We start from the raw sequence: 23,991 nt of genomic DNA, 5'->3' as shown, positions 1-23,991 counted from the left end.
GGACAACTGACGGTTCATCTTGTTGCTTAGATTAGGTACTTTTCAGAATTTTTAAGAATGAATTCTAGAGTTTCAAGGTGATGTTCTTAGCATCACAAAAGCTGATTGATTCTCATCAATTTAGCTGCTGAATGTAATGTCCTGCTGAAGCTTGGCCAAACATGTCTAATCTTTTTAGACTGAAGCTTTAGACTAACATTGCATGATTCATGGAATTATTATTAAAAGTTTTGATTCTCTTTATTTTTTTCCATATAAGTTTCGAAAATCACAAAAAAATTTATAAAATCATAAAAATCAAAAATATTTTATGTTTCTTGTTTGAGTCTAGTATCAATTTTTAAGTTTGGTGTCAATTGCATTCTTCTTGCATTTTTCAAAAACATGCAATATTCATTAATCTTCAAGTTGTTCTTGATGATTTCATTGCTCCGATCTTTAAATTCTCTTGTTTTATATGTTTTATTATTTTTCATATGCATTCTCAATTTCTTAGTGTCTCTTATATGAAAATTCTTAAGTTTGGTGTCTTGCATGCATTGTTTATTTGATCTTAGTTGCATTTTTATTGTTTCTCATCATTAAAAATTCAAATTTTTTTTTTTCAAAACTATGTCTTTTCAAGTAAATAATACAGAGAATTGAAGATTCAAAACATTCAGCAGAGGAATCAAACAGAAAAAGCTGGGCGTTCAAAACGCCCAGTGAAGAAGGAAAACTGGCGTTTAAACGCCAGCCAGGGTACCTGGCTGGACGTTTAACACCAGAAGGACACAAGAGGGAAGATTTTGTTTTTAATTCAAATTTTTTTCAAATCTTCATAATTTTTCAAAATCAAATCTTTTTCAAATCACATCTTTTCAATCATATCTCTTCAAAATCAATTTCTTTCCATTTTTTTTAATTTTCGAAAATCCTTGTTATAATTAAAGATTTACTTCAAAATTTTCAAGTCGTTACTTGTCTATTAAGAAAGGATCAAACTTTAAATTTTAGAATCATATTTTTAATTTCTTGTTAGTCAAGTAATCAACTTTAATTTTAAAAACTTTCTTTTTCTAAATTGATTTTCAATCATATCTTCTCAATCATATCTTCTCAATCACATCTTTTTCAAAATTAACTCTCAATCATATCTTTTTGATTTCTAATTTCAAAATCTTTTTCAAAAATCACTTAATTTCTTTCCCAATTTTAGTTTTCGAAAATCATCAATCAAATTTTCAAAATTTCTTTTAATTATTTCAAAATCTTTTACTTTAATTTCGAAAATTCTTTCCCTCTTCTCACATCCTTCTATTTAAAGGACTAACACTCTTCCTCAAGGTGCAATTCAAACTCCCTCCTTCTTTATATGTTCGAATTCTCTTCTATCTACCTCCTCCTTCTATTCTTCTTTTTCTCTGACACCTCAAGGAATCTCTATACTGTGACATAGAGGATTCCCTACTTTCTTGTTCTCTTCTCTTTCATATGAGCAGGAACAAAGATAAAGGCATACTTGTTCAAGCTGATCCTAAACCTGAAAGGACCTTGAAGAGAAAGCTAAGAGAAGCTAAAGAACATCTCTCTTTAGAGGGCCTAACAGAGCTTTTCAAGGAAGAAGAAACCATGGCAGCCGAAAACAACAATGCCAACAATGCAAGGAAGGTGCTTGGTGACTTTACTGCACCTACTCTCGACTTCTATGGGAGAAGCATCTCAATCCCTGCCATTGGAGCAAACAACTTTGAGCTTAAGCCTCAATTAGTTTCTCTAATGCAACAGAATTGCAAGTTTCATGGACTTCCATTGGAAGATCCTCATCAGTTCTTAGCTGAATTCTTGCAAATCTGTGACACTGTCAAGACCAATGGGGTTGACCCTGAAGTCTACAGACTTATGCTTTTTCTTTTTGCTGTAAGAGACAGAGCTAGGACATGGTTGGACTCACAACCTAAAGAAAGCCTGAACTCTTGGGAAAAGCTAGTCAATGCCTTCTTGGCAAAGTTCTTTCCACCTCAAAAATTGAGCAAGCTTAGAGTGGAAGTCCAAACCTTCAGACAGAAGGAAGGTGAATCCCTCTATGAAGCTTGGAAAAGATACAAGCAATTAATCAGAAGATGTCCTTCTGACATGCTTTCTGAGTGGAGCATCATAGGAATTTTCTATGATGGTCTGTCTGAACTATCCAAGATGTCATTGGATAGCTCTGCTGGAGGATCTCTTCATCTAAAGAAGACGCATGCAGAAGCTCAAGAACTCATTGAAATGGTTGCAAATAACCAATTCATGTACACTTCTGAAAGGAATCCTGTGAATAATGGGACAAATAAGAAGAAAGGAGTTCTTGAGATTGATACTCTGAATGCCATATTGACTCAGAATAAAATATTGACCCAATAAGTCAAAATGATTTCTCAGAGTCTGTCTGAAATGCAAGCAGCAACAGGTAGTACTAAGGAAGCTTCCTCTGAAAAAGAAGCTTATGATCCTGAGAACCCAGCAATGGAAGAGGTGAATTACATGGGAGAACCCTATGGAAACATCTATAATCCTTTATGGAGAAATCATCCAAATCTCTCATGGAAGGATCAACAGAGACCTCAACAAGGTTTCAACAACAATAATGGTAGATGAAACAGGTTTAGCAATAGCAAGCCTTTTCCATCATCTTCTCAGCAACAAACAGAGAATTCTAAACAGAGCCACTCTGATTTAGCAACCATTGTCTCTGATCTAATCAAAACCACTCAAAGTTTCATGACGGAAACAAGATCCTCCATTAGAAATTTGGAGGCACAAGTGGGTCAGCTGAGTAAGAAAATCACTGAACTCCCTCCTAGTACTCTCCCAAGCAATACAGAAGAGAATCCAAAGAGAGAGTGCAAGGCCATAAACACGTCTCACATGGCCGAACCTAGAGAGGAGGAAGAGGCAGTAATCTCTACTGAGGAAGACCTTAATGGACGTCCACTGACCTCCAAGGAGTTCCCTAATGAAGAACCATGGGAATCTGAGGCTCAGACTGAGACCATAGAGATTCCATTGAATCTACTTCTGCCATTCATGAGCTCTGATGAGTATTCTTCCTCTGAAGAGGATGAAGATGTTACTGAAGAGCAAGTTGCTAAGTACCTTGGAGCAATCATGAAGCTAAATGCCAAGTTGTTTGGTAATGATACTTGGGAGGATGAACCTCCATTGCTCATTAAAGAACTGGATAACTTGACTAGGCAGAAATTACCTCTGAAGAGACAAGATCCTGGAAAGTTCTCAATACCTTGTACCATAGGCACCATGACCTTTGAGAAGACTCTGTGTGACCTAGGGTCAAGCATAAACCTCATGCCTCTCTCTGTAATGGAGAAGCTAGGGATCATTGAGGTACAAGCTGCAAGAATCTCACTGGAGATGGCAGACAATTCAAAGAAACAGGCTTATGGACTTGTAGAGGATGTCTTGGTAAAGGTTGAAGACCATTACATCCGTGCTGATTTCATAATCCTAGAGACTGGGAAGTGTATGGATGAATCCATCATTCTTGGCAGACCCTTCCTAGCCACAGCAAAAGCTGTGATTGATGTTGACAGAGGAGAATTGATCATTCAAGTGAATGGAGACTCCCTTGTGTTTAAAGCTCAAGGATATCCCTCTGTCACCATGGAGAGGAAGCATGAAGAGCTTCTCTCAATACAGAGTCAAACAGAGCCCCCACAGTCAAACTCTAAGTTTGGTGTTGGGAGGTTCCAACATTGCTCTGAACATCTGTGAGGCTCCATGAGAGCCCACTGTCAAGCTATTGACATTAAAGAAGCGCTTGTTGGGAGGCAACCCAATCTTTAATTATCTATGTTAAATTTCTATTTTCTTTTGTTATAGGTTGATGATCATGTGAAGTCACAAAAACAATTAAAAAATAAAAAACAGAAGGAAAAACAGAATAAAAAACAGAACACCTTGGAGGAGAAACTTACTGGCATTTAAACGCCAGAAATGGGCACCAGACTGGCGTTTAACGCCAGGAATGGGCAAGAAGCTGGCGTTAAACACCAGAAATGGGCAGCAGCCTGGCGTTTAATGCCAGGATTGACAGCAAAGGGCGTTTTGCACGCCACATGGTGCAGGGATGAGAAATCCTTGACACCTTAGGATATGTGGACCCCACAAGATCCCCACCTACCCCACCTCTCTCTCTCTTCTTCACCCATTCACCAATCACCTCAATACCTCTTCCCCCAAAACCCCTCACCTATCAAATCCCACCATTCTCTTCACCACTCACATCCATCCTTCATAACATTCCACCTACCTCACCATTCACATTCAAACCACTTTCCCACCCAAACCCACCCATAATGGCCGAACCACACCCCCCTCTCCACTCTTATATAAACCCATCTTCACTCTTTCATTTTCACACAACCTAAACACTACCCATCCCCCTTGGCCGAAACACAAAGCCCCCTCCATCTCCTCTATTTCTTCTTCTTCTACTCTCTTCTTTCTTCTTTTGCTCGAGGATGAGCAACCTTCTAAGTTTGGTGTGGTAAAAGCTAAAGCTTTTTTGTTTTTCCGTAACCATTAATGGCACCAAAGGCCGGAGAAACCTCTAGAAAGAGAAAAGGGAAGGCAAAAGCTTCCACCTCCGAGTCATGGGAGATGGAGAGATTCCTCTCAAGGGTGCATCAAGACGACTTCTATGAAGTTATGGCCAAGAAGAAGGTGATCCCCGAGGTCCCTTTTAAGCTCAAAAAGGGTAAATATCCAGAGATCCGACATGAGATCCGAAGAAGAGGTTGGGAAGTTCTCACCAACCCCATTCAACAAGTCGGAATCTTAATGGTTCAAGAGTTTTATGCCAATGCATGGATCACCAAGAACCATGATCAAAGTGTGAACCCGGACCCTAAGAATTGGCTTACAATGGTCCGAGGGAAATACTTAGATTTTAGTCCAGAAAATGTAAGGTTGGCATTCAATTTGCCTATGATGCAAGGAGATGCACACCCATACACTAGAAGGGTCAACTTTGATCAAAGGTTGGACCAAGTCCTCATGGACATATGTGAAGAGGGTGCTCAATGGAAGAGAGATTCAAGAGGGAAGCCAGTTCAACTAAGAAGGCGTGACCTCAAGCCCGTGGTTAGGGGATAGTTGGAGTTTATCCAACGCTCAATCATTCCCACTAGCAACCGGTCTGAAGTTACTATAGACCAAGCCATCATGATTCATAGCTTCATAATTAAAGAGGAAGTAGAAGTTCATGAGGTCATATCCCAAGAACTCTACAAGGTGGCGGACAAGTTCTCTACTGTGGCAAGGTTAGCCTTCCCTCATCTCATTTGTCACCTCTGTAATTCAGCTGGAATTGACATAGAGGAAGACATCCTCATTGATGAGGATAAGCCCATCACTAAGAAAAGGATGGAGCAAACAAGAGATCCCACTCATGGACATGAGGAAATTCCTCACCATGAAATTCCTGAGATGCCTCAAGGGATGCATTTTCCTCCACAAAACTATTGGGAGCAAATCAACACCTCCCTAGGAAATTAAGTTCCAACATGGGACAACTAAGGGTGGAGCACCAAGAGCATTCCATCCTCCTTCATGAAATTAGAGAAGACCAAAGAACCATGAGAGAGGAGCAACAAAGGCAAGGAAGAGACATTGAGGAGCTCAAGCACTCCATAAGATCTTCAAGAGGAAGAACAAGCCACCATCACTAAGGTGGACCCGTTCTTTAATTTCCTCGTTCTTTATTTTCCTGTTTTTCAAATTTTTATATGTTATTTATCTTTGTGTCTTTATTACATGATCATTAGTATCTAAGTGTCTATGCCTTAAAGCTATGAAAATGAATCCATCACCTTTCTTAAATGAAAAATATTTTTAATTGAAAAAGAAAAAGAAGTGCATGAATTTCAAATTTTAAAACAGTTTAATTATCTTGATATGGTGGCAATACTATTGTTTTTCTGAATGAATGCTTGAACAGTGCATATTTTTGAATTTGATTGTTTATGAATGTTAAAATTGTTGGCTCTTGAAAGAATGATGGGAAAAGGAGAAATGTTATCTGATGATATGAAAAATCATAAAATTGATTCTTGAAGCAAGAAAAAGCAGCGAAAAGCTTGCAAAAAAAAAAAGAGGCAAAAAAAAAAAGAGAGAAAAGAAAAAAAAAAAGAGAAAAGCAAGCAGAAAAAGCCAATACCCCTTTAAACCAAAAGGCAAGGGTGATAAAAAGGATCCAAGGCTTTGAGCATCAGTGGATAGGAAGGCCCACAGGAATAAAATCCTGGCCTAAGCGGCTAAACCAAGCTGTCCTTAACCATGTGCTTGTGGCGTGAAGGTGTCAAGTGAAAACTTGAGACTGAGCGGTTAAAGTCGAGGTCCAAAGCAAAAAGAAGAGTGTGCTTAAGAACCCTGGACACTTCTAATTGGGGACTCTAGCAAAGCTGAATCACAATCTGAAAAGGTTCACCCAGTTATGTGTCTGTGGCATTTATATATCCGGTGGTAATACTGGAAAACAAAGTGCTTAGGGCCACGACCAAGACTCATAAAGTAGCTGTGTTCAAGAATCAACATACTTAACTAGGAGAATCAATAACACTATCTGGATTCTGAGTTCCTATAGATGCCAATCATTCTGAACTTCAAGGAATAAAGTGAGATGCCAAAACTGTTCAGAAGTAAAAAGCTAAAAGCCCCGCTCATCTAATTAATATTGATCTTCATAGATGTTTTTGAAATTCATTGTATATTCTCTTCTTTTTTATTCTATTTGATTTTCAGTTGCTTGGGGACAAGCAACAATTTAAGTTTGGTGTTGTGATGAGCGGATAATTTATACGCTTTTTGGCATTGTTTTTAGTATGTTTTTAATATATTTTAGTTAGTTTTTATTATGTTTTTATTAGTTTTTATTTAAAATTCACTTTTCTGGACTTTACTATGAGTTTGTGTGTTTTTCTGTGATTTCAGGTATTTTTTGGCTGAAATTGAGGGACCTGAGCAAAAATCTGATTCAGAGGCTAAAAAAGGACTGCAGATGCTGTTGGATTCTGACCTCCCTGCATTCAAAGTGAATTTTCTGGAGCTACAGAAGCCCAATTGGCGCGATCTCAATTGCGTTGGAAAGTAGACATCTTGGGCTTTCCAGAAATATATAATAGTTCATACTTTTCCTGAGATTTGATGGCCCAAACTGGCGTTCCAAGTTAGCTTAAGAATTCTGGTGTTTAACTCCAAAACTGGCACAAAATCTGGAGTTAAACGCCCAAACTGGCTCAAAAGCTGGCGTTTAACTCCAAGAAAAGTCTCTACACATGGAAGCTTCAATGCTTAGCCCAAGCACACACCAAGTGGGCCCAGAAGAAGATTTCTGCATTAAATACTTATTTCTGTAAACCCTAGGCTACCAGTTTTCTATAAATAGGACCTTTTGCTATTGTATTTGATCGATCTTTGATAAGTCTTATGCTATCTTAGACACGTTTGGAGGCTGGCCATTCGGCCATGCCTAGACCTTGTTCTTATGTATTTTCAACGGTGGAGTTTCTACACACCATAGATTAAGGTGTGGAGCTCTGATGTTCTTCAAGAATTAATACAAAGTACTATTATTTTTCTATTCAACTCAAGTATATTTCTTCTCCAAGATATTCATTCGTTCTTTAACTTGATGGATGTGATGATCCGTGACACTCATCATCATTCTCACCTATGAACATGTGCCTGACAACCACCTCTGTTCTACTAGCAATGGCTTGAATGCGTATCTCTTGGGTTTCTAATCTAAGATTGGAACCTTTGTGGTATAGGCTAGAATTATTGGCGGTCATTCTTGAGATCCGAAAAGTCTAAACCTTGTCTGTGGTATTCCGAGTAGGATCTGGGAAGGGATGACTGTGACGAGCTTCAAACTCGCGATTGTGGGGCGTGTGACAGACGCAAAAGGATCAATGGATCCTATTCCGACATGATCGAGAACCGACAGATGATTAGCCGTGCGGTGACAACGTATTTGGAACGTTTTCACTGAGAGGACAGAAAGTAGTCATTGACAACGGTGATGCCCAACATAAAGCTTGCCATGGAAAGGAGTATGAATGATTGGAAGAAGGCAATAGGAAAGCAGAGGTTCAGGAGGAACAAAGCATCTTCATACGCTTATCTGAAATTCCAACCAAAGAATTACATAAGTATCTCTATCTTTATTTTATGTTTTATTTATCTTTTAATTATCAATTCTCCATCACCATCTAAATCCACCTGACTGAGATTTACAAGGTGACCATAGCTTGCTTCAAGCTGACAGTCTCCGTGGGATCGACCCTTACTCACGTAAGGTATTACTTGGACGACCCAGTGCACTTGCTGGTTAGTTGTGCGGAATTGTGACAAAGTGTGATTCATGTTTAAGAGCTCCAAGTCCTTTGGCGCCATTATTGATGATCACAATTTCGCATACCACCGTGCCAAGAGTTTTATTAGCTATTGATTTATTAATTCCTGCAATCTATTTTTCTCATTCAAACCTTTTTCAAAAACTCAAAAACACTGTTTTCCATAACCAATAATAAATCGTACTTTCCTGCAATTCCTTAAGATACGACCCGAGGTTTAAATACTTCGGTTATAAATTTTATTGGGTTTGCTTAAGTGACAACCAAAACTTTTGTACGAAAGGATTCTCTGTTGGTTTAGAAACTATACTTACAATGCGATAATATTTGTAAAAATTCTTTACCAATAGAAATCAGATCGTCAGGTGGCAATACTTTTTGTCTTTCTGAATGAATGCTTGAACAGTGCATATTTTTTATAGTGGAGTTTATGAATGTTAAAATTGTTGGCTCCTGAAAGAATAATGAAAAAGGAGACATGTTATTGATAATCTGAAAAATCATAAAATTGATTCTTGAAGCAAGAAAAAGCAGTAAAAAAAAAAGCAAGCAGAAAAATCCAGTAACCCTTTAAACTAAAAGGCAAGGGTAAAAAGGATCCAAGGCTTTGAGCATTAATGGATAGGAGGGCCTAAAGGAATAAAATCCTGGCCTAAGCGGCTAAATCAAGCTGTCCCTAACCATGTGCTTTTGGTGTGAAGGTGTCAAGCAAAAAGCTTGAGACTGAGCGGTTAAAGTCGTGGTCCAAAGCAAAAAGAGTGTGCTTAAGAGCTCCGGGCACCTCTAGCAAAGATGAGTCACAATCTGAAAAGGTTCACCCAGTTATGTGTATGTGGCATTTATGTATCCGGTGGTAATACTGGAAAACAAAATGCTTAGGGTCACGACCAAGACTCATAAAGTAGCTGTGTTCAAGAATCAACATACTGAACTAGGAGAATCAATAACACTATCTGAATTCTGAGTTCCTTTGGATGCCAATTATTCTGAACTTCACAGGATAAAGTGAGATGCCAAAACTGTTCAGAATCAAAAAGCCATTAGTCCCGCTCATCTAATTAAGACTAATCTTCATTGATGTTTTTGGAATTCATTGTATATTCTCTTCTTTTAATCCTATTTTATTTTTAGTTGCTTGGGGACAAGCAACAATTTAAGTTTGGTGTTGTGATAAGCGGATAATTTATACCATTTTTGGCATTGTTTTTAGGTAGTTTTTAGTATATTTTAGTTACTTTTTATTATATTTTTATTACTTTTTATTCAAAAATCACATTTCTGGGCTTTACTATGAGTTTTTGTGTTTTTCTATAATTTTAGGTAATTTCTGGCTGAAATTGACGGACCTGAGCAAAAATCTGATTCAGAGGCTGAAAAAGGACTGCAGATGCTATTGGAATCTGACCCTCCTGCACTCGAAATGGATTTTCTGGAGCTTCAGAAGCCCAATTGGTACGCTCTCATTTGCGTTGGAAAGTAGACATTCTGAGCTTTCCAGCAATATATAATAGTTTATACTTTGCCCGTAATTTGTTGGCCCAAACCATCATCCAAAGTCAGCCTAAAACTTTCCGGCGTAAAACACCAGAACTGGCATCTTTTTCGGCGTTAAACGCCCATTCTGGCACCTAGGGTGGCGTTTAATGCAACTTTGGGCATCTGAACGTGAAAGCTTGAAAGCTCAGCCAGGCCCACACCAAGTGGATCCCAGAAGTAGAATTCTGCACTATCTGCACTTAGTTATTCATTTTCTGTAAACCTAAGTTACTAGTTTAGTATAAAAATTACTTTTAGAGATTCATTTTGCAAGTTATGAAATTTTTACATTTTATATTGTACCTTTGATGGCATGAGTCTCTAAACCCCATAGATGGGGGTGAGGAGCTCTGCTGTGTTTCAATGGATTAATGCAATTACTACTGTTTTCTATTCAATTACGCTTGATTCTATTCTAAGATACTCACTCGTACTTCAATATGGAGAATATGATGATCCGTGACACTCATCATTATCCTCAACCCTATGAACGCGTGCCTGACAACCACTCCGTTCTGTCTGAGCTCAACGTAGTCATTGGGCGAGAGCTTGAGTGCGTATCTCTTGGGTTTCTAATCCACGGATCGAGTCCGGAGGTTAGAACCTTCGTGGTATAGGCTAGAATGAATGGCAGCATTCATGGGATCTGGAAAGTTTAAATCTTGTCTGTGGTATTTTGAGTAGGATCTGGAAGGGGATGACTGTGACGAGCTTCAAACTTGCAAATGTTGGGCACAGTGATAGTGTGCAAAAAGATAATGATCCTATTCTGACGCTAGTGAGAACCGACAGATGATTAGCCGTGCGGTGACAGCACTTGGTATTTTTCATCCGAGAGGATCATACAACCTTCTATGGAAGGAGGCCATGCGTGTTTGGAGAAGAAGACAGTAAGAAAGTAGAGATTCAGATGACAGAGCATCTCCGGAACCTCAGCCTGTTCCCCATTACTGAATCACAAGTACTGTTTATTTCAGGTTATTTATTTTCATAAATATAACCACTATTATCATTAATCTCCTGAGTAAGATTTACAAAATAACCATAGCTTGCTTCAAGCCAACAATCTCTGTGGGATCGACCCTTACTCACGTAAGGTATTACTTGGACGACCCAGTGCACTTGCTGGTCAGTTGTGCGGAGTTGTGAAAAGTGTAATCACAATTTTGTGTACCATTCTTCCCAAGATATGAGCTCCCAAAATTGGTCTTCATGTTGTGATCCGGGATCTCATATCTTATTTTCACACCCGTCTTCAAGTTGATCACGTTGATTCCCTCCAAGTGGTAGGCAAGCCGAATTCTCACTAAGGCACCAAACTATCCTCCTAGACCCATCCATTTGAGCACTAGTCCAATCCTTGCTCCTTAATTTTGAGCTTCCAAATATAATGAGCCTAGATTTATAACGCCAACCACTAAACATCCTTTTCTTACGCTTCATTCCACAAAGCACCCTAAGTTGGCCATCCGTTTCAAGAAAACCAAATTCAAGTGGGATAATAAAGCTAAGAGTGATGAGTTTTACCTACTCAAATAAAGGATTAGATGTCAACTTAGGTAGAGGAGTTCCCAATGATCTTGATAGAGCACATTCCACTCCCGTCTATCCTCTTCTAGGGGCTTCCACCACTTGTCAAGGTTCTTCAAGCTCTACCTCTTGCCAAACTTCCTCAAGTTCATATTCTTCTTCACCAATGCCCTCTAGTTCTTCCCCATCACCCAAATCATAAATAGGAGGTTGAGTGAAATCTACCTCAACATCAATTCCAAGTTCAATGGGAAAGGATCCATCAAGCTCAAAAGGATCACATGTTGATGCGGAATCATCATAGATAGGGGAACTTGGTGCTTGCCCCATTTCTTCCATTTCTTCAATCACTTTTTGCCTTGGAGGTTGTGCACTATCCTCCTTGACATCACTTTCAAACTCCATGGAAGAAGGCCCTTTAACTTGAGATTCCTCTTTGCACTCAACACCTCCTAAATCTTCAACCACTCCTTCCTCTTGTTAAACAATCTTGGTTCCTCCTCTTGTCGCACTTCTTGCCTCAACTCTTTTTCTTCCCCTTGAAGCTCCAAATTCTCCTTCTCATTGTGCTCCTCAATTAATCCCCCACATTTAACAATAAGGGTGTCTTGGATAGTTGTGCATAATGAGGCCAATTGGTTCATCACTTCGGTTAAGCTAGCCACCACTTCCCTTTGCTTTTGGCAACGAGTTAGAAGTTCTTGTTGTTCTTGCATAAGGGGTTGGAAAGATTCGTCCAATTAAGGTGGTGGTGGAAGAGAAGGTTCATTGTTTGGAGGAAGAATGTCATAGTTGGAAGGTGGTTCAAATTGGTGAAAGTCTTGAGGTGGTGTATAAGAAAATTGTGGTTCTTGGGAGTATTGGTGTTGGAATGGTAGTGGCTCTAGGTATGGTTCATATGGTGGTTGGTATGGCGGGTATGGGTTAGGATCATATGGGGGTGAATGGTGGTATGAGGCTTGTGAGTGAGGTTGACAACAATGTTGAGGGATTGGTTCATAATTATGTACATTATCGGGGTAGATTGTAGCCATGAGAGATTGGAGGAGGTTGTTGCCATGAAGGTTGACCATAAACATGTGGCTCCTCCCAAATTTGATATCCATTCCCACAATGTGGTTCCTCATTGAAGCTTTTATTCCCTACAACATAATTGTAACTAAACTCATGGCCAAAGTGGTAAGAATTCATGGTGACAAGAGAAAATAAAAATAAATACTAATAAGAACTAATAAAAATTAACTCCTAAAGTAAGCAAAAACTAGCAAAGAAGCATATTCACAATATCAACATATATACAATAGCCAATAACATAACACTATTGCAATTTTCCGGCAACGGTGCCAAAAACTTGATGTAGTATTTTTGTCGGTTAGGAATTTCACACAAAATAATTCTGTTGATAGTATAGTTCCCAACCAACAAATGATACTCAATCAAAGTTTTAATATGGTTGTCACAAGTACAAACCCCAAAAATAAACCTAAGTATTTAAACCTCGGGTCGTTTCACAAAGAATTGCAATGAAGTGATCAATTATTGGCTATGGAGGAACAAGGGGGTTTAATTTGCAATTGGCAAGAAAATATAAAAGCAAGAAATTAAATGGCAATTAACTAATAAAGGAAAGGAAAAGAACTCTTGGCTAAGGCATGGAAATTGAGATCACCATCCTTGTCTACAAACAGTATATTGATAATTACAAGGGACCAACCCATCAAGTCTACTTCAATGCTTGAAGTACGTCAAAAGTCTACTTCAATGCTTGAAGTACATCAAATAGGCTTGATCAACATCAATCCATAAGTCCTAACCTAACTACTAATTAACTTAGTAGTAGGATATCGTTAATGGTTATCAAATTGACCACTAAGGGTTCTCAAATCACCAATTCAATGAGACCCAATGACTCAAGGTCACTCAATTCCCTTAGCCTAGGCCAAGAGTAAAAAAAAAAACTACTCTAATACTAGTGGAAACATTTTATCAAAATACAGGAATTAATAAAATCTATAACTAACAAAAGCAAGAAATCAACAATAGCAAGTGAGGTAAACATCAAGAGACATAGAAATATAAAATTGCATTAAAAGAAAATTAAAATCCAACAAGGGTTCATAAACATAAAAGAAAGCAAAATAAGAAATTAACAAGAGAAGTAGATAAACTAAAGTGCTAGAACAAATAAAAGTAAAGGAAGACTAAAATGAAACAAGATTAAAATATAGATCTAAGAGGAAATGAATTAAGAACCCTAAAATCTAGAGAGAGGAGAGAGCCTCTCTCTCTAGAATTCTACCCTAAAACATGATGAAAACTCTATACTATGACTATTTCCCACTTTCCTTGCAATCTTTGGGTTCAAAAGCATCAGAAATAAGTTGGATTTGGGTCTCCTAGAGCTCAGAAATCATCCCCAGCGTATTGCCTTTAGTGAAGTCACGTGCCGCTTGTCACGCGTACGCATGGGTCACGCGTACGCGTCACTGGAAAAATTCCTCTTCACGCGTGCGCGTGGGTGACGCGTGCGCGTCGCTGGCAGATATCCTTCTTACGCGTACGCGTGGATGACGCGTGCGCGTGGCCTTGAGTTTAGAAAATCTTTATTTCTTCATGAATTCTCCAATTTTTGCATGATTTTTCTTCATTCCTTCAACCCAATCTTTGCCTTCTAATCCTAAAATCACTTAACAAACATATCAAGGCATCGAATGGAATTAAAGTAAATTAAAATTAGCGATTTAAAAGCCTAAAAAGCATGTTTTTACTCTTAAGAATAAATTAGGAGAAATTCACAAAACTATGCTATTTCATTGAATAAATGTGAGAAAATTTGATAAAATCCCCTAAATTCAACACAAGATAAACCACAAAATTGTGGTTTATCAGATGCTATGCCATCGCTCTCTCAAGGTCCTTCTTTTTGTTAGTTTTGGATGATTCTTTTTACTTGTTTTGGATGTTTCTTTCTCCCATATTTTGGATGTGTCTTTTTTATATGTTTTGGATGTTTTCTGTAACACACTTACTACCAGAATGTCACGCTTCTATTTGCGCCACTCTGACAGTGAGGACATTACGACAACATATGTATATTTAATAATAGAATAGGAGACTTAACTCAAAACTGTATCGACTTTTCTTTAAAAAACTAGAAATACTTTTTCTTGAAAACGTACGTACATATATACAAACCATACATACAAACCAATCACAGCACTTTACATACATACATACATACATAATACATATATTCATACATACATACATACATACATATAAGGCTTCTTATACAAGTAACTTACAAATATACCAAACATATATATCTATACAAATCGCGACTCCTATCCCTCTTACAAAAATATATAATAAGACAAGGAAAACCTATAACTAAGATATATACAACACAATCAAATGCATAGAAGAAACTCCTTAAACTCCTTAATGGTGCAGAATTTATAACCCACAAACTAATCGGCAAGTGCACCGGGTCGTACCAAGTAATACCTCAGGTGAGTGAGGGTCGATCCCATGAGGATTGATGGACTAAGCAACAATAGTTGATTAATTTACTTAGTTAGACTAACAGAAAAGAGTGTTTTGGTATTCAAAAGCATTAAATAGTAATTCAAAAATTAAAGACAAGCAAGTAAATAAGTTGAGAATAAAATATCGAGAAACAGTTAAGGCTTCAGAGATGTCTATTTTCCGGATTGACTTTTCTTACTAACTATTTTAATCATGCAAGATTTAATTCATGGCAAACTATATGTGACTAGACCCTAATTCCTTAGACCTTTCTAGTCTTCTCTGATTCTCATCAACTGCCAATTCCTTGGTCAATTAATTCCAATTAGAGGGTGAAGTTCAATTCTAGTTTATATGCCACAGAAACTCTAATTACCCAAATATAAAAGGATTATATGTCACGTATCCCGTTAAGTCCAGATAATTAGAATTTAGGAGAAATTATTTTCAAGCTGTTGTTCAAGTAAAGAGCTTTTCCAAGTTATACAAGAACTTAATTAGAAAGAGGGTCATACTTCTGTTCCACCCAAATTCATAAGATAAAGAACGAAAACAATTCTTGAAATAGAAATCAATACATGAATTAAAATAGAAAAATAATAGTATCAATTCATACAATAGAAAGAGCTCCTAACCTTAACAATGGAGGTTTAGTTGCTCATGGTTCAGAGAGAAAAACTAGGATTCTAAATTGAGCTGAGGTGAAATGAAAAGTTAACTAATGTTGGGATCCTCAAAGGAAGTTTCTTTTCCCTTTTATATCTAATCCTAATAAATTTAAAATCTAATTTCTAAAACTAAAATAATATATTTTCCTATTTAAAAATTAAAGTTCAAATCAGAATTAATTGTAACAATCAGCAGGTCTTCAATTGATGGATGGGAACCACTTGCTTCGAAGGAGCCACGCCTGACTTGGGAAATAACTAGAAGTGTTCGCATGATTTCTCCATTCTGCAGCCTCTAATTTGTGTTTCCTGGGCTGAAAACTGGGTAAAAAATAGCCCAGAAATCGCCCCCAGCATTTTTTGCGTTTTCTGCATGTGGCAAATGTCACGCGTACGCGTCAGTCACGCGTACGCGTCGATGGTCTTCTTTGAGTGTCACGCATACGCGTCAGGTACGCGCGCACGTCATTGTGCAACTTCGCTTTTCATGCGTATGCATCAGGAATGCACACGCGTCGCCATGGAAAGCTCCAAATCACGCACACGTGTCAAGTACGTGCACGTTTCGTTTCTCGCTGTCATCTCCTTTAATTCTTGTGCTGCAGAAACTCCATCAAAAACAGCCGAATGCTACCTAAAATAAACAGAATTGTACAAGACTCAAAGTAGCATCCATAGTGGCTAAAAGATAATTAATTCTTTATTAAACTCAATAAATTGAATGCAAATTCACTAGGAAAAGATAGAAAAGATGCTCACGCATAATAACACCAAACTTGAATTGTTGCTTGTCCTCAAGCAACCAAAACTAATATAGGCTTAGGATGTGAATTTGCATGAGAATGAGAGTTCGATTAAGCTTATGTCTCTTCTTATAGTGGGGTTTACAGCTGCAATCCAGAATAGTTTTGGCATTGGTGCACGAATTGTAAATCACACTTTTCACAACTCGTACCACTAACCAGCAAGTGCACTGGGTCGTCCAAGTAATACCTTACGTGAGTAAGGGTCGAATCCCACGGAGATTGTTGGCTTGAAGCAATCTATAGTTATCTGGTAATTCTTAGTCAGGATATCGATTATAATTATCAGTTTGGATTGCGAAAAATAAAAGAGCATGAATTAAATACTTGTTATGCAGTAATGGAGAATATGTTGGAGTTTTGGAGATGCTTTGTCTTCTGAATCTCTGCTTTCCCCCTGTCTTCTTCTTCACGCACGCAAGGCTCCTCCTATGGCAAGCTGTGTGTTGGTGGATCACCGTTGTCAATGACTACCATCCGTCCTCTCAGTGAAAATTGTAAATCATGTTGCTTGTATGCGAAGTTTGTATTCGTAGGTTTTGATGAATGACAAACCAACAAACGACATGAAAGACAAACCAACAAACAACTTGAATGAACAAGCATGTTGAAAGATCAACCAACATTCAACGTTGAGGAATGAAGAGTTGAAAGCAACACAACAACAACAAGAAACTCAAGTCCACAACATTTGAAGACAAGTATAGTGTCTTAGGACTTAGGTAACTTCTTGTTAAGAACCAATTGCTAAATCTCTCAACACACACTCACAAAATGTTTTGATGCACATCTTGTAATTCGATGCTAGCCAAATGGTTTAAAAACTTGTTTTCAAAGGTACAAAAGCATAGGAATTGACTCCAACAAGTTTGAGATCAATCCTAAGTATTTTGAAGTGATTTTAAGCCATTCTTTAAGGTTTGCATCGATGCACACTCATCTTGCATCGATGCAAAGATGTTTGCATCGATGCAACCTAGCTGAAAATTCAAATTTCAGCTTCAAAGACACATTTGCATCGATGCAAAGTGTTATGCATCGATGCAAATGATTCAAAAACATAAAAAACGGCTAGTTTTGACAAAAAGGCTCCATCCCATTAACTCCCCAACGTTTCTAAGGTTTGGGGAGTCTATAAATAGATGGATTGAAGCCTTATTTCATATACGTGAGTATTTGCAAACTATCTTGTTCATATTCTTTCATTCTACACATTTTTAAGGTGTTATAATACACAATTTGAGAGAGCAATATCAATTGGTTCAATAGTGCTAAACTTGTAATCATACACTCTTCTAGAGAGTACTCATTTCGTCTCAACAATTCTTTGAGAATTATTTTCTTGTACACTTTGTAAATTGGAGTGTGATCTCCAAGGTTGAGTCAAGAGTTATAAACACTATAGTCGGTGAGGATACCAAAGAAGTATACTAAGTACTCAAGGAAAATCTTAGAGAAGGTATCTCTAAGTGGAGTGGGTTAGTATACGAGTGGTGATCATATACCGTGAGGTGTTAGAAACTAAGGACTCGGATTGTAAAAGGTTTTACGCGAGCACCTTGAAGCTTGGCAATAGTGGAACTTCTCAATAGCGATTGAGAAAGAAAGTGGACGTAGGACAAGGATTGTGCCGAACCACTCTAAATAGCGTTTGCATCTCTCCAAACTCATCTCTTCAATATTATTGTCTTTTACCTTTGAGCAAATAAATTGTGATCGAAAAGTAGCTTCGTAAGTACTTAAGGAATAGCTTAAGTCTGATTGGTGAAAAGCTTGATCAATTTATTTGAGTTGGTGTCTATTGGAAAGTAAAAGCTCCTTATAAATGCTTAGCAATTGAGTTAAGCTCTTGGAAAAATACTAGTACAATAACACTTTTGTATATTGTCTTTAACTTCCGCAAAAAGATTCATTGTTGTTGCAATACTCAATTCACCCCCCCTCTTGAGTAATTGTGCATAGGTTCTACAAGTGGCATCAGAGCTTAACCCTTTGAAAGACTTAACCGTTTAAGGGAAAAGATCATGGCAAGCACAAGCTTTAACAACAACAACACTAGTGAAGGTAACTCAACCGCTAGACCTCCTCTTTTTAGCGGAACAAATTACTCTTATTGGAAAAATAAGATGAGAATTTGGATCCGTTCTCAAGATGTGAGAATTTGGAAAGTGATTGAGAATGGAAATCACATTCCAACAAAGACAACAAGCGCTAAAGAAGGAGAAGTCTCCGTCTCAAAGCAAGTACCGAAAGGAGAAGATGAATATAGTGACGATGATTGGAAGAAAGTGGCAATGAATGATAAAGCCATCAACTTCATTCATTGTGCACTTAACGAGCATGATTATATGAAGATCTCTACATGTGAAACCGCTAAAGAGATTTGGGATAAACTCCAAATCACTTACGAAGGAACCGACCACGTTAAAGAATCAAAGGTATTTATGTTGGTTCATGAATGGGAAAATTTTAAAATGAAAGATGAAGAGAGCATTGAAGAAGCTCTTGAAAGACTCTCCAAGATCTTCAACAACCTAAGCATGCTTGGCACAAAATACAATGATAAACAAATTGTGACCAAGGTGCTTTGCCTTACACCAAAATGGAACTCCAAAGTGAACGCCATTGTGGAAGGAAGGCTCTATGATCAACTTACATTTGATCAACTACGAGGTAATCTTCTCACCTATGAGATGACTATGCTAAATAGACAAAAAGGTGAAGAAAGCAAGAAGAAAAGTCTCGCCCTTAAAACAACATCACTACAAGAAGAGAGTGATGATAATGAAGAAGAAGGAGATGAAGAATTTGCACTCTTATTAAAAAGATTCAATAAGTTTGCAATGAAGAAAAACTTCAAGAGCAAAACAAAGGTACCAAAATGCTATGAGTGTGGAGAAGTTGGACACATTAAACCCAATTGTCCAAAACTTCAAAAGGAGGACAAAAACAAGAAATTTAAGAAGAAGGAGAAAGCATACATATCATGGGAGAACGAGGATGAATCCGACTCCGATGACGACGAGGTTGCAAATCTTTGCTTAATGGCAAGCGAAGAAAAGGTTAGTGATGACAACTCCACTTCTTTTAATTTACAAGATGAATATGATGCCTTACTTGAGGTGTACACAAAACTTACCCAAGATTATTCTCTCCTAAAGAAAAAGAATATGGATCTTTTAAAACAAAATGAGATGTTGAAAAACGAGAATATCAATCTTGGAAAAGATAAGTGTAGCACAAGTAGTGATCCATACAAATCTTGTAAAATGCATGAAAATGAAATTACAAATCTTAAGAACACTTTAGCTAAGTTCAATGAATCTTCAAAGAACTTAGATAAAATGTTGAAAAACCAAAAGCATGTTCATAATAAGGAAGGTTTAGGTTTTGAAAAAGGAAAATTTAAAAATATTAAAACTCCTATTAGGCAACCGCAAGCCCAAAAGGCAAGCATGCCTAAAAGGAATGAAGCCTTTAAACATCCTCCTCAACATGCTTCATTTAGAAATTATAATCACAATGCATATAGATCAAAAGATGTTGCATTTAGGAAACAACCTAGGCAACCATTTAGAAACATGCATAGGATGCATAATCCAAATGTCATATGTCATTATTGTAATAAAGTAGGTCATATAGCACCCGTATGCTTTACTAGAATTAAACATATAAACTTTCGTAGTCAAGATACGAGATGGGCACTTTATGGGCATTATGCTCATACTAACCATCAAGGACCCAAATTCACTTGGGTACCTAAATCCCAATTTTAATTGTTTTGTAGGTACGTGTTGGAGCTAAGGATACAAATTGGTATGTTGATAGTGGATGCTCCAAACACATGACCGGCGATGAATCAAAGTTCACCGCAATAGAGCCTACAAACGGAGGAAACGTGATCCATAGAGACAACAACACCGGCAAAGTAATCGGCGTTGGAAAAGTTGGTAAAAATTCTTCTACCTCCATAGATAATGTTATACTTGTCAAAGGTCTCAAACATAATCTCATTAGTGTTAGCCAACTTTGTGACAAAGGAAACTTAGTCACCTTTGATTCAAAATGTTGTTTGATAAAAAGGCAAGACACTAATGAAATTGTGCTAATTGGACACCGTGTTGACAATGTATACATGATTAATCTAGATGAAGTTTCCTCAAATGATGTGAAATGCCTTATTAGTAAAAATGATGAAACTTGGTTATGGCATCGTAGAGTAGCTCATGCTAACATGGACCATCTTAGCAAGTTGGTCTCTAAAGAGTTAGTAATTGGCTTACCAAAGCTACGTTTTGAAAAAGACGTCCTTTGCGACGCATGTCAAAAGGGAAAACAAGTAAAGGCCTCTTTTAAATCCAAAAACATTGTTTCAACAACAAGGCCATTACAACTTTTGCACATGGATTTATTTGGTCCTTCCAGGACTATGAGCTTTGGTGGCAATTACTATGCTTTAGTTATTGTTGATGATTACTCTCGATTTACATGGACCTTGTTCCTAGCAAACAAGAGTGATGCATTTCGAGCATTCAAAAGATTAGCCAAAGTTATTCAAAATGAAAAGAATTTGCATATATCATCTATTAGAAGTGATCATGGTGGAGAATTTGAAAACAATCTTTTTGAAACTTTTTGTGAAGAAAATGGCATTGAGCATAATTTTTCCTCTCCTAGAACACCACAACAAAATGGTGTGGTTGAAAGAAAAAATCGTCATTTAGAAGAAATGGCGAGAACTATGCTCAATGAGGCTAATATTCCTAAGTACTTTTGGGCGGATGCGGTTAGTACCGCGTGTTATGTTATGAATAGGATTATCATTCGACCTATTCTTAAGAAAACACCGTACGAATTGTACAAAGGAAGAAAGCCAAATATTTCCCACCTTCACGTCTTTGGCTGTAAATGATTTATTCTAAATAATGGAAAAGATAACTTAGGCAAATTTGATGCTAAGGCTGATGAAGGAATCTTCTTAGGCTACTCTTTAACTAGCAAAGCTTTTAGAGTATATAATAAACGCATCATGACTATGGAAGAAAGTATTCATGTCGCTTTTGATGAAACTAACCGTTTTTGTGCTAGAAAAGATTTTGATGAAAATGTAGAAAACTTTGATTCACTAAATTTGAATGGTGAAGACAAAGAAAAAGATTTAAATGAAGCCTCTACAAGCTCAACAAAGGATAGTGTTCAAGTTGAAGAAATTGAACCATCACAAGCACAAATAAATGCACTTCCAAAGGACTGGCGTACTTCAAAGGATCATCCTCTAGACAACGTCACTGGTGATGTTTCGAAAGGGGTAACAACTCGATCCACTTTTAGAAATTTATTTGCATATAGTGCTTTTGTTTCTCAAATTGAACCATCTACCATTGAGTCCACAATTGATGATGAACATTGGGCTATGGCAATGCAAGAGGAGCTTAACCAATTCAAACGAAATGACGTTTGGGAATTGGTGCCTAAACCAAGTAATCAAACAATTGTAGGAACAAAATGGGTTTTTAGAAATAAACTCGATGAAAATGGTACAATTGTTAGAAACAAAGCTAGATTGGTAGCTAAAGGTTATAATCAAGAGGAAGGCATTGATTATGACGAAACTTATGCTCCCATAGCTAGATTAGAAGCTATTAGGATGTTACTTGCTTTTGCATCCTCTTATAACTTCAAACTTTATCTAACGGTAAGTAGGCCAGATATCATGTTTAGTGTATGCATGTGTGCGAGATACCAAGCTAATCCTAAGGAATCTCACTTAAGTGCGGTAAAAAGGATTATGAAGTATCTCATAGGAATATTAAATGTTGGATTGTGGTATCCGAAAGGATCCACTTGTGATTTGATTGGTTATTCCGATTCCGATTTTGCCGGTTGCAAATTGGATAGGAAAAGCACTAGCGGCACTTGTCACTTGCTAGGAAACTCTCTTGTTTCATGGCATAGTAAGAAACAAGTAAGTGTAGCCTTATCTACCGCCGAAGCCGAGTATGTAGCCGCCGGTAGTTGTTGCGCCCAAATTTTATGGATGAAACAACAACTTGTGGACTATGGACTCATGCTTGATCACATTCCTATCAAATGTGATAATACTAGTGCAATAAATTTAACCAAGAATCCGGTTCAACATTCAAGAACCAAGCATATTGAGATTAGACATCACTTCATAAGAGACTATGTTGAAAAAGGTGATGTGGTTATTGAATTTGTCGAAACTAGTAAACAACTAGCGGACATCTTCACTAAACCTTTATGTAAAGAAAGTTTTTTTAACATCCGAAATGAACTTGGTATCTTGGATTCTAATCTAATATGATTTGTTTGAATTCATTGTATTTATATTGCTATTTTTGTATCTCTTACTAACTTAAGCATTAGAGATATCCAATTAGCCATTGTTTTGTAGGTTTATGAGTTGATGAATGAGTGATTAATCTTGAGGTAGATTGAAGAATTTGAAGATTATAAACAATGGAGGATCAACAAATTGAAGTTTATAATGGTTTAAGTGAGTATATACATGATGGAACTCAAAGGATTGAAGTAGAGCATGGTAGGCAACTTGAAGCACTTAATCGTCGTGTGTCTCGTGTAGATCATCGCACGGGTCGCTTGGATCGTCGTATTGATGACTTATATGAGCATTTCGGCATCCACCTACCGTATGAAGAGTATACTGATGATGATGAAGACCAAGATTGATTGTCTCCTCTTCATCAAGTCACTTTTTATTGCTTTATGTTTATTTGATTATATGAACTGTTAAACTAACTCCTAGTAAGCTAAGGATTTCTATTATGGTTTAAATACTTTGATATTTCCTTCATCATTTTGTTTAATGATTAATGCTTGTATGCTTATTTGGTGAATAACTCAAAATAGGCTTGGTACCCCTATTTTAAGTTAATGTGCATGCTTTAATATATTTCACTTCTTTAGGGGAAATTATGCATGATTGTTATATATAAAAAGAAATCAAATTCTTTTTGGAAGGGGGAATATCTCATCCTTGAAATTAATAGAGAAATTGAACTTAAAAAAAAAAAAATTCATTGTTTTATGCATGCTTCTATGACACATTTCAAACTCCTTTCTTTTTGATAATGTCAAAAGGGGGAAGAGAAGTTTGAGGATATTTGAAATTTTGAACTTTTGAAAAAGAAGAAGTTTGAGGATTTGAAAAGAAGAAATAAGTTTGCGAAACAATGATTTCAAAAAGACTTCCGCTAAGCAAAAACTTTGATATCTAAATCGTTTTCTTTGATAAACGCCCTTTAAGGGAACAAATGCACATATTTAGGGGGAACTCTTGCAAAATTTTTTTTGTGAAGTCTTCTCCAAAGCTTTCTATAAAACAAAGTGCATTATTGTTGCTTTCAAAATCATTTATAAATGCATATCCTCAAAATTGGTTTGTCATTATCAAAAAGGGGGAAATTGTAAATCATGTTGCTTGTATGCGAAGTTTGTATTCGTAGGTTTTGATGAATGACAAACCAACAAACGACATGAAAGACAAAC

The 23,991-nt window shown here is 37.1% G+C and overlaps 1 non-coding gene across 1 annotated transcript; it reads right to left on the bottom strand.

The window, feature by feature from the left end:
* Positions 1–2,013: 2,013 nt before the first annotated feature.
* On the bottom strand, positions 2,014–2,121 carry LOC112768107 (small nucleolar RNA R71). The gene has a single exon (XR_003185545.1). It is a non-coding gene; the product is annotated as a small nucleolar RNA R71 (small nucleolar RNA).
* Positions 2,122–23,991: the final 21,870 nt, after the last annotated feature.

The sequence above is a fragment of the Arachis hypogaea genome, chromosome 17 (assembly GCF_003086295.3).
Source record: "Arachis hypogaea cultivar Tifrunner chromosome 17, arahy.Tifrunner.gnm2.J5K5, whole genome shotgun sequence".
In the NCBI taxonomy this organism is placed as follows: domain Eukaryota; kingdom Viridiplantae; phylum Streptophyta; class Magnoliopsida; order Fabales; family Fabaceae; genus Arachis; species Arachis hypogaea.
The sequence above is the reverse complement of the archived record's forward strand: the minus strand, read 5'-3'. Positions and strand labels throughout refer to the sequence as shown.